Raw genomic sequence first — 10,000 nt, 5'->3', positions numbered from 1 at the left:
ACTACTGCAGAAATAGAGTCGCCAGAATCACGGCTCCTGGTGTCGTGGTGTCTAAGAACATCTCAAAGGGCTGTCCGCAGGGTTCTGTGTGCGGCCCTTTGTTTTGGGACGTGAATATGGACCCATTACTGGAAACACTAGAAAGGAACAACATGACATTAGGAGTCGTGGCGTATGCAGACGACCTCCTCGTTCTCGTTGAGGGCGACAGCCGTGCCGAGATTGAGACAAGAGCGGCCCATGTATCCGAAATTCTGATACAATGGTGTCAAAATTCAAAACTGGAAATCGCGCCTCAAAAATCAAGTATCATCTTGTTAAAAGGCAGACTAGCCAGAGATCCTATTATAAGGTTAAATAACCGTATAGTCGCAAGAACACGCGCTGCAAAGTACTTGGGCGTCTTCATAGACGAAGCCTGGAGCTACATCCCACACATAAATCATGTTGCCTCTAAGGCTCTGGCAGTACTAAACAAATTAATAAGTATAGCCCAACGGCGTTTCCATCTCCCTCCGATTGCAACAAAAATGTATAATAACTGTGTTTTGGTACCAATCGTGGGATACGGCTCCAGTGCCTGGGCCCACAAACTCACTCAGGTCAAGCCTGCCACTATGGTAAGAAGGATACAGCGCAACGTAATACTAAGGTGTGTAGGCGCATTTGGTACAACACCCACAGATGCACTGTGTCTAATCATGGGACTCTGCCCTTTAGATCTGTTAATCAGACAGCAGGCTGCAATGTACTGGCTTTCCAAACGAGAACACCAACAAGTCACATTAATAATGGGTGAACACCTCAACAATGTAAAAGAAATTAAACAAAAAACGATCAATCTCTGGCAACAACAATGGGATACATCCGATACAGGAAGGCGTGTCTATGACCTCCTTCCAAGTATTCAGGAAAGAATACGTATGAAACACTTCGTCCCCTCTCAAGGCATTGTACACTTTCTAACAGGACACGGCCCATATCCTGTGTATCTCCATCGGATTGGAAGTCGTCCGACACCTGAGTGCGTTTGTGGCGCCCCTGAGGGGACGCCCGAGCACGTAGTGTTTGAATGTCCCGACTTTGATCCAGTCGCCTCAGAGCTAAGGCTTGAAATCCAAGACCAAACAGTCAGGAACATTCTGAGAAACCCTGAGAAATATAACACTTTACAATGTCTAGTTGACCAAGTGTCACAATTTGCAAAATTAATTTTCGAGGAGAACTACCAACATTAAACTAGGGAAAAGCCGTACTCCTCAACAAGGTTGAGGAGCATTGCGCGGCGAAACAAGTGACAAATACCATACATCCATCTGTCAGTGGTGGAATGGAGGGTGGCCATGCCTTCTGGATCTCCGTTCGCATGGCGCCTGTCCGCCCCACTGGCGCCGCACTAAGTTCTGGGAACTGTAAGAGGGCAAGAAGGAAGATGACAGAGGGCTCTGCGGTCTATGGAAACATAGACGCGTGAGATGCCCTAAGGGTGGTTCCTAGGATTGCATGCCTTCTGCAGATCCAAACAAAACCCAATAAGTACAAAAGCACAACTAGATACTAATACCCTAATATAAAAGTAGAGCAATTGTATTCAGTTCTTTCTGTGTTTTATTTGTATTGTAAATAATTTTGTTTGTCTTTTTGGCGCAGAAGCGCAAGTTTGTTTTGTAATTTTGTAGTAGTTGTAGAAGTAGAATTTTATGTACATTAAGTGTAAATAAAGGGTGGTGGAGGGTAGAAAAAATGTAGATAACACAGTAGTGGTTTCCTAGGTAGTAGAGCCCGGCCCACCTCCTCGCGGTTAGGGACGGGCAACGCTCCTGGCATTCCGGAGCGGCTAAGAGGCCGGTATGTAATTACTAAATGTGCATGTATCGTTAAGTATGTAATACACTACTTGTAACAACGTAGTATTGTTTAGATTAACAACCCACTTTAGTAACCCAGATAGTGGGTCTTTGTATGTTAACAATAAATTGTATAAAAAAAAAAAAAAAAAAAAAAAAAAAAAAAAAATTGTCCCAATACATGCTCTGGACGGCGGGCCGCGAGACGTGACGCCCGGTGGCAAAGAGTGCGCCGCTGAGGATATAGAGGGTCCGTGCCCCCGCACAGTGGTGACGGTGTGCGGGTAGTGTTTCCGACACCGCTTCCTGCGGTGGCAACGCTGGGGCAGAGTCGATACTCGCCCACTGGTGGAAGGTAAGCATTCTGCTTTACATCAGTACATAACTAATATTTCAGTCGTCTGACGTCCCTCCTTAGTAAATGATGCAGGACCACATACATAGATGATACATACTGTAAACTGGGGAGGACAGTGTGAACCGCACTCGACCCAGTCACCCTATCTCACAGTCCACTCCGTGTGTAACAAAGCGAAAGCACCAAAGCACTAGCGTTCAACAACATCCATTTTATCCTCGCTGCCACAGGACACTATCCAAAGAACGACAAGAGGAACGTGACGTCCACTAATAAGACACAATGTCTCACATCACCCGCAAACAACGCAGCTCAAATCAGCCAGCAACACCCACAGTGGTCCACCCAGTATCAACACAAGACGCAACGCCACGCCACAACACAAAAGGTACAAGTAATAAAATACCCTTTGGCCACACCCCTGGTAAAGACATCGAACCAACCCACCACCTGACACCAGCCAAACGTACATCCTGATTTGACACATCTCTGGCAACCTTACCCACGTTGGCCCCTAACCTAACCCACGTTGGCCCCTAACCTAACCCACGTTGGCCCCTAACCTAACCCACGTTGGCCCCTAACCTAACCCACGTTGGCCCCTAACCTAACCCACGTTGGCCCCTAACCTAACCCACGTTGGCCCCTAACCTAACCCACGTTGGCCCCTAACCTAACCCACGTTGGCCCCTAACCTAACCCACGTTGGCCCCTAACCTAACCCACGTTGGCCCCTAACCTAACCCACGTTGGCCCCTAACCTAACCCACGTTGGCCCCTAACCTAACCCACGTTGGCCCCTAACCTAACCCACGTTGGCCCCTAACCTAACCCACGTTGGCCCCTAACCTAACCCACGTTGGCCCCTAACCTAACCCACGTTGGCCCCTAACCTAACCCACGTTGGCCCCTAACCTAACCCACGTTGGCCCCTAACCTAACCCACGTTGGCCCCTAACCTAACCCACGTTGGCCCCTAACCTAACCCACGTTGGCCCCTAACCTAACCCACGTTGGCCCCTAACCTAACCCACGTTGGCCCCTAACCTAACCCACGTTGGCCCCTAACCTAACCCACGTTGGCCCCTAACCTAACCCACGTTGGCCCCTAACCTAACCCACGTTGGCCCCTAAACCTAAGTTACGCTGCACCTTAACCTAAGTTACGCTGCACCTTAACCTAAGTTACGCTGCACCTTAACCTAAGTTACGCTGCACCTTAACCTAAGTTACGCTGCACCTTAACCTAAGTTACGCTGCACCTTAACCTAAGTTACGCTGCACCTTAACCTAAGTTACGCTGCACCTTAACCTAAGTTACGCTGCACCTTAACCTAAGTTACGCTGCACCTTAACCTAAGTTACGCTGCACCTTAACCTAAGTTACGCTGCACCTTAACCTAAGTTACGCTGCACCTTAACCTAAGTTACACTGCACCTTAACCTAAGTTACACTGCACCTTAACCTAAGTTACACTGCACCTTAACCTAAGTTACACTGCACCTTAACCTAAGTTACGCTGCACCTTAACCTAAGTTACGCTGCACCTTAACCTAAGTTACACTGCACCTTAACCTAACTTACACTGCACCTTAACCTAAGTTACACTGCACCTTAACCTAAGTTACACTGCACCTTAACCTAAGTTACACTGCACCTTAACCTAAGTTACACTGCACCTTAACCTAAGTTACACTGCACCTTAACCTAAGTTACACTGCACCTTAACCTAAGTTACACTGCACCTTAACCTAAGTTACACTGCACCTTAACCTAAGTTACACTGCACCTTAACCTAAGTTACACTGCACCTTAACCTAACTTACACTGCACCTTAACCTAAGTTACACTGCACCTTAACCTAAGTTACACTGCACCTTAACCTAAGTTACACTGCACCTTAACCTAAGTTACACTGCACCTTAACCTAAGTTACACTGCACCTTAACCTAAGTTACACTGCACCTTAACCTAAGTTACACTGCACCTTAACCTAAGTTACACTGCACCTTAACCTAAGTTACACTGCACCTTAACCTAAGTTACACTGCACCTTAACCTAAGTTACACTGCACCTTAACCTAAGTTACACTGCACCTTAACCTAAGTTACACTGCACCTTAACCTAAGTTACACTGCACCTTAACCTAAGTTACACTGCACCTTAACCTAAGTTACACTGCACCTTAACCTAAGTTACACTGCACCTTAACCTAAGTTACACTGCACCTTAACCTAAGTTACACTGCACCTTAACCTAAGTTACACTGCACCTTAACCTCAGTTACACTGCACCTTAACCTAAGTTACACTGCACCTTAACCTAAGTTACACTGCACCTTAACCTCAGTTACACTGCACCTTAACCTAAGTTACACTGCACCTTAACCTAAGTTACACTGCACCTTAACCTAAGTTACACTGCACCTTAACCTAAGTTACACTGCACCTTAACCTAAGTTACACTGCACCTTAACCTAAGTTACACTGCACCTTAACCTAAGTTACACTGCACCTTAACCTAAGTTACACTGCACCTTAACCTAAGTTACACTGCACCTTAACCTAAGTTACACTGCACCTTAACCTAAGTTACACTGCACCTTAACCTAAGTTACACTGCACCTTAACCTAAGTTACACTGCACCTTAACCTAAGTTACACTGCACCTTAACCTAAGTTACACTGCACCTTAACCTAAGTTACACTGCACCTTAACCTAAGTTACACTGCACCTTAACCTAAGTTACACTGCACCTTAACCTAAGTTACACTGCACCTTAACCTAAGTTACACTGCACCTTAACCTAACTTACACTGCACCTTAACCTAACTTACACTGCACCTTAACCTAACTTACACTGCACCTTAACCTAACTTACACTGCACCTTAACCTAACTTACACTGCACCTTAACCTAACTTACACTGCACCTTAACCTAACTTACACTGCACCTTAACCTAACTTACACTGCACCTTAACCTAACTTACACTGCACCTTAACCTAACTTACACTGCACCTTAACCTAACTTACACTGCACCTTAACTGTCACATGTAACGTCACAGGAATGTAGCTTTGCCTAACAGCAACCCTCTGAACATAGTTCACTGCTTGGATCCTCTGGTGTCATGTGTATTTCTCGATGCCATGGTGCGTACCCTCACGTAAATGTCTTTCGAGTGTTGCGTACTTTCTACACAGTCCCGCTAACCACTGGAAGGGTGTAACGCTACAGAACGACTATCGCCCTCCCCTCCTGCCCTTCCAAGCTGGTCGGTCAGGCGTTTGTTTGTGAAATGAGCCTTGCAGCTGTTCAGTTGCATTCGGTTGTCGATGCAGTCAGTGTACGTTGTGGTACGGCCTGTGTGGACTGTCCGCTGATGTACGCGTAACCCACACTGATCATCCGTCGTTACGTACTGAGTGACATAATGTGGCACATGCTTGACCGTACACCGGCTGCGCCCTACAATGGCGAATCATAAGGGCCATATGTTGTGCACGATGCTACTTGTCTCGTCTCCCCATTACAGCGAGATTGCACTGTTTTACGCCGTACAGACATGTGGTAGGTACGGACGAAAGTATTGCATGTTGGCCCCCCTCCCTCTGCCGGGAATCAGCGTGAGCCGTCTGTTGATGTAGCGACGAGGGTTTTCCTATTTAATCGTATTGCCCCACACAACATGATACCACGGTGGACCGCGTTCCACATCTGCGACATGCTACAGAGGCCGGTTGACAGTCGACCGCGCAAGGGACATTGCACACGTGCGCGGACCATCTTCCACGTGTTCTCTCGTGTACATGCCGTAGTGTGTATGTGGGCTGATGTAGCGTGTCGTGACACATAACATGCAGGCATGCCAGAATCGTAGATTTCGCAAATGTAGATTGACGTATACGTTTGCTGCCAAAGATCCGCAAATGAACTGGAAATCAGTTGTTGAGCGGTTGTTCGCGCTGCAGGTGCATCGGTGATAGCGACGATCGGTACATCTGTGAACCGGTTGTTTCGGCGGTACCCGCCATGCCCCCGAACCTGAGTTGGCCATGTGGGTATGAAGCGATACGAGGCTGTGGCTTGGTGGGACAGTCCCCGGCCGGTGAGGGGGGGCCGCCCGGCGTGCTGGCCGCGCGCTGCGTGAGCGCACGCACTACAGCCGGCTGGTGGGGGGCGCCCAGTGGCAGGAGCGCCGGCCGACGGGCCCGGCTGGCGTCCCAGCTACGCGCCGGCGCACCCGGCGCGCGGCGCCAGGCGGCCAAAGTGGGTTCTGCCGAGCCCGGTGCGAAGCGCGGTGGACATCTGCAGTGTGCTGGTCCGATTGCGGACTGTGTGCGTTGAGGATGCGCCGCCGCCCGGCACTCGGCGTCGCGACGCCGTCTGCTGCTCGGTCGCCCCCGGCGGTTCTCGCAGGTGGTTTGTATCGCAGCTCTGCGGACGTGTTGGCGCGTGCGCTGTGCTGGGAGAGTTCGCTTCTGCACCCAAGTGGGGCTTTGCCCTTCTGTGGCGCTGGCGTTGGAGCTGCCGGTCACCGTAGGTGGCGCGTGTTGTTTCCCGCCGGCAATGCCACGACAGCACGCTCCCGGGCCTCTGTCGGCAGCGGCAAGCTCAGTTGGGAGCACGGGTGTTCGCACTGAAAGCGTCTACTCGCCTATCTCCGGGCGATTGCGCCTCTCTCGAACCCGACCAAGTACTTAGGACGGCGCTGCGCGCCGCCGGGACCTGAGAGGGTTTCGAGGTGTATCGTGCAGGGGAGCTCAGCCTCCTCCTGTTTGCAGAATAATTGAGCGGACGCTTGCGTGTTCGCGCGGGCCCTCGGGACACACTCCCGGGCGGCCGGCTGCTCAGCTCTCGTTGACGCAGCTCCCTGGTTGATCCTGCCAGTAGTCATATGCTTGTCTCAAAGATTAAGCCATGCATGTCTCAGTACAAGCCGCATTAAGGTGAAACCGCGAATGGCTCATTAAATCAGTTATGGTTCCTTAGATCGTACCCACGTTACTTGGATAACTGTGGTAATTCTAGAGCTAATACATGCAAACAGAGTCCCGACCAGAGATGGAAGGGACGCTTTTATTAGATCAAAACCAATCGGATTGGCTCGTCTGGTCCGTTTGCCTTGGTGACTCTGAATAACTTTGGGCTGATCGCACGGTCCTCGTACCGGCGACGCATCTTTCAAATGTCTGCCTTATCAACTGTCGATGGTAGGTTCTGCGCCTACCATGGTTGTAACGGGTAACGGGGAATCAGGGTTCGATTCCGGAGAGGGAGCCTGAGAAACGGCTACCACATCCAAGGAAGGCAGCAGGCGCGCAAATTACCCACTCCCGGCACGGGGAGGTAGTGACGAAAAATAACGATACGGGACTCATCCGAGGCCCCGTAATCGGAATGAGTACACTTTAAATCCTTTAACGAGTATCTATTGGAGGGCAAGTCTGGTGCCAGCAGCCGCGGTAATTCCAGCTCCAATAGCGTATATTAAAGTTGTTGCGGTTAAAAAGCTCGTAGTTGGATTTGTGTCCCACGCTGTTGGTTCACCGCCCGTCGGTGTTTAACTGGCATGTATCGTGGGACGTCCTGCCGGTGGGGCGAGCCGAAGGCGTGCTTGCGCGTCCCGAGGCGGACCCCGTTGAAATCCTACCAGGGTGCTCTTAGTTGAGTGTCTCGGTGGGCCGGCACGTTTACTTTGAACAAATTAGAGTGCTTAAAGCAGGCAAGCCCGCCTGAATACTGTGTGCATGGAATAATGGAATAGGACCTCGGTTCTATTTTGTTGGTTTTCGGAACCCGAGGTAATGATTAATAGGGACAGGCGGGGGCATTCGTATTGCGACGTTAGAGGTGAAATTCTTGGATCGTCGCAAGACGAACAGAAGCGAAAGCATTTGCCAAGTATGTTTTCATTAATCAAGAACGAAAGTTAGAGGTTCGAAGGCGATCAGATACCGCCCTAGTTCTAACCATAAACGATGCCAGCCAGCGATCCGCCGCAGTTCCTCCGATGACTCGGCGGGCAGCCTCCGGGAAACCAAAGCTTTTGGGTTCCGGGGGAAGTATGGTTGCAAAGCTGAAACTTAAAGGAATTGACGGAAGGGCACCACCAGGAGTGGAGCCTGCGGCTTAATTTGACTCAACACGGGAAACCTCACCAGGCCCGGACACCGGAAGGATTGACAGATTGATAGCTCTTTCTTGATTCGGTGGGTGGTGGTGCATGGCCGTTCTTAGTTGGTGGAGCGATTTGTCTGGTTAATTCCGATAACGAACGAGACTCTAGCCTGCTAACTAGTCGCGTGACATCCTTCGTGCTGTCAGCGATTACTTTTCTTCTTAGAGGGACAGGCGGCTTCTAGCCGCACGAGATTGAGCAATAACAGGTCTGTGATGCCCTTAGATGTTCTGGGCCGCACGCGCGCTACACTGAAGGAATCAGCGTGTCTTCCTAGGCCGAAAGGTCGGGGTAACCCGCTGAACCTCCTTCGTGCTAGGGATTGGGGCTTGCAATTGTTCCCCATGAACGAGGAATTCCCAGTAAGCGCGAGTCATAAGCTCGCGTTGATTACGTCCCTGCCCTTTGTACACACCGCCCGTCGCTACTACCGATTGAATGATTTAGTGAGGTCTTCGGACTGGTACGCGGCATCGACTCTGTCGTTGCCGATGCTACCGGAAAGATGACCAAACTTGATCATTTAGAGGAAGTAAAAGTCGTAACAAGGTTTCCGTAGGTGAACCTGCGGAAGGATCATTACCGACTAGACTGCATGTCTTTCGATGTGCGTGTCGTGTCGCGCAACACGCTACCTGTACGGCAGTAGCCGTGCGCCGCGTGCGGAACCACGCGTGCCTCTCAAAACTAGCGCAAGTGGTGTTGTGTGGTACGAGCGCTGAAGCTCTGGAGCGGCTGGCCTGCGGCACCTGGCGCCTGGCGCCGGTTTTGAATGACTTTCGCCCGAGTGCCTGTCCGCTCCGGTGTGGAGCCGTACGACGCCCATCGGCCGTCGGGCCGTTGGACACAAAGTAATGGAACAGGGGCCGTCAAACGCCTCAGTCCCGCCTCTGCAACTGTCTTGAAAGAGACGGTGGAGAACTGAAAAGATAAAGATCACCCAGGACGGTGGATCACTCGGCTCGTGGGTCGATGAAGAACGCAGCAAATTGCGCGTCGACATGTGAACTGCAGGACACATGAACATCGACGTTTCGAACGCACATTGCGGTCCATGGATTCCGTTCCCGGGCCACGTCTGGCTGAGGGTCGGCTACGTATACTGAAGCGCGCGGCGTTTGTCCCGCTTCGGGCGCCTGGGAGTGTCGTGGTCGCCTGTGTGGCCGGCCGCGTCTCCTTAAACGTGCGATGCGCGCCCGTCGCCTGGCGGTTCGCATACCGGTGCTTTCTCGGTAGCGTGCACAGCCGGCTGGCGGTGTGGCGTGCGACACCTCGTACAACGACCTCAGAGCAGGCGAGACTACCCGCTGAATTTAAGCATATTACTAAGCGGAGGAAAAGAAACTAACAAGGATTCCCCCAGTAGCGGCGAGCGAACAGGGAAGAGTCCAGCACCGAACCCCGCAGGCTGCCGCCTGTCGTGGCATGTGGTGTTCGGGAGGGTCCGCTACCCCGACGCCTCGCGCCGAGCCCAAGTCCAACTTGAATGAGGCCACGGCCCGTAGAGGGTGCCAGGCCCGTAGCGGCCGGTGCGAGCGTCGGCGGGACCTCTCCTTCGAGTCGGGTTGCTTGAGAGTGCAGCTCCAAGTGGGTGGTAAACTCCATCTGAGA

The 10,000-nt window shown here is 51.2% G+C and overlaps 3 non-coding genes across 3 annotated transcripts in view; all 3 read left to right on the top strand.

The window, feature by feature from the left end:
• Positions 1-7,078: 7,078 nt before the first annotated feature.
• On the top strand, positions 7,079-8,971 carry LOC126320661 (small subunit ribosomal RNA). The gene has a single exon (XR_007558162.1). It is a non-coding gene; the product is annotated as a small subunit ribosomal RNA (ribosomal RNA).
• Positions 8,972-9,326: 355 nt separating this feature from the next.
• On the top strand, positions 9,327-9,481 carry LOC126320671 (5.8S ribosomal RNA). The gene has a single exon (XR_007558169.1). It is a non-coding gene; the product is annotated as a 5.8S ribosomal RNA (ribosomal RNA).
• Positions 9,482-9,669: 188 nt separating this feature from the next.
• LOC126320667 (large subunit ribosomal RNA) overlaps positions 9,670-10,000 on the top strand; it is a 4,222-nt gene continuing 3,891 nt past the window's right edge. The window contains exon 1 of the ribosomal RNA XR_007558167.1: positions 9,670-10,000. This exon is cut by the window's right edge and continues 3,891 nt beyond it. This is a non-coding gene — a ribosomal RNA (large subunit ribosomal RNA).

Source organism: Schistocerca gregaria, unplaced genomic scaffold, assembly GCF_023897955.1.
Source record: "Schistocerca gregaria isolate iqSchGreg1 unplaced genomic scaffold, iqSchGreg1.2 ptg000739l, whole genome shotgun sequence".
In the NCBI taxonomy this organism is placed as follows: Eukaryota; Metazoa; Arthropoda; class Insecta; order Orthoptera; family Acrididae; genus Schistocerca; species Schistocerca gregaria.
The sequence above is the reverse complement of the archived record's forward strand: the minus strand, read 5'-3'. Positions and strand labels throughout refer to the sequence as shown.